The sequence below is a fragment of the Camelina sativa genome, chromosome 15 (genome assembly GCF_000633955.1).
Source record: "Camelina sativa cultivar DH55 chromosome 15, Cs, whole genome shotgun sequence".
NCBI lineage: Eukaryota > Viridiplantae > Streptophyta > Magnoliopsida > Brassicales > Brassicaceae > Camelina > Camelina sativa.
Window position 1 is genome coordinate 18,079,913 of NC_025699.1, and position 861 is coordinate 18,080,773.

Sequence of the window (861 nt, forward strand, 5' to 3'; positions counted from 1 at the left end):
GGGTGAAGTCTTCAAGGTGGATATGTTGAAGACTTGGATCCTTGGTAGGTTGAATGACCCATCAACTATGAGTGAATGAGCCTCCTTGGCCATCTCCTTAGCTCTTGACCGAGTGATCCTTCCCACCATCTCCGGTTTCTCTACAGCCTCTGGCTCCGTGCTTGCCACGATCATATCATCCTCCCCCTCTTCAAAAGGATTTGTCCTCAAATCGGAATCCTTCACCATTTTGCAGATATGGCACCTAGAACAAACCTTCTCAACGTCTGTTNTTTTGCCTCTTATATGTTTATCGTATCCATTTCATGGTTTCGTATGGTTTCGTATGGTTTCTTAGTATTTAGCTATTACCCATATCCAAATTCTTGTGGTTGATGTACTTCTAAATCCCAATAAATGAAGTGCGAGACTTCTACTATATCTTTGCATACAAACTGTTTGTTAGAATGTCTCTGAGAGTACTAAACCTTTAAGATGTTCTTTGTATTTATCTTGAATCATAACTTATCATTTCCCTTTAGTTTATATTTCACAAAGATTCAGTTTTTATTCAGACTTCAGTGAATCACAGGTTCTTAATCCAGTTTTTTTTTTTTATTATTTGCTTAAACGCAGGCTGCAGTCTGAATTGATGGGCTTGATGGTGAGTTTTATCATATTTCGTTCTCTTGCTTTAAAGAAACAGATAGTGAATTGGTTTTTCTAGTTAAGATTTGCTCATATGGTTTTGACTTGGGGTGTTTTCAGATGGGCGTGGTGGTCCAGGGATATCTGCGTTTCCAAAGGAAGACAACATCTTCTGCTGGAAAGGGACGATAACAGGAAGCTATTGGCAGGGAGTATGTTAAATGCTTTCTTTAA

The 861-nt window shown here is 38.8% G+C and overlaps 1 long non-coding RNA gene across 1 annotated transcript; it reads left to right on the forward strand.

The window, feature by feature from the left end:
* LOC109129230 lies at nucleotides 315–844 on the forward strand. Its single transcript, XR_002035415.1, has 2 exons — nucleotides 315–643; nucleotides 748–844. It is a non-coding gene; the product is annotated as an uncharacterized LOC109129230 (long non-coding RNA).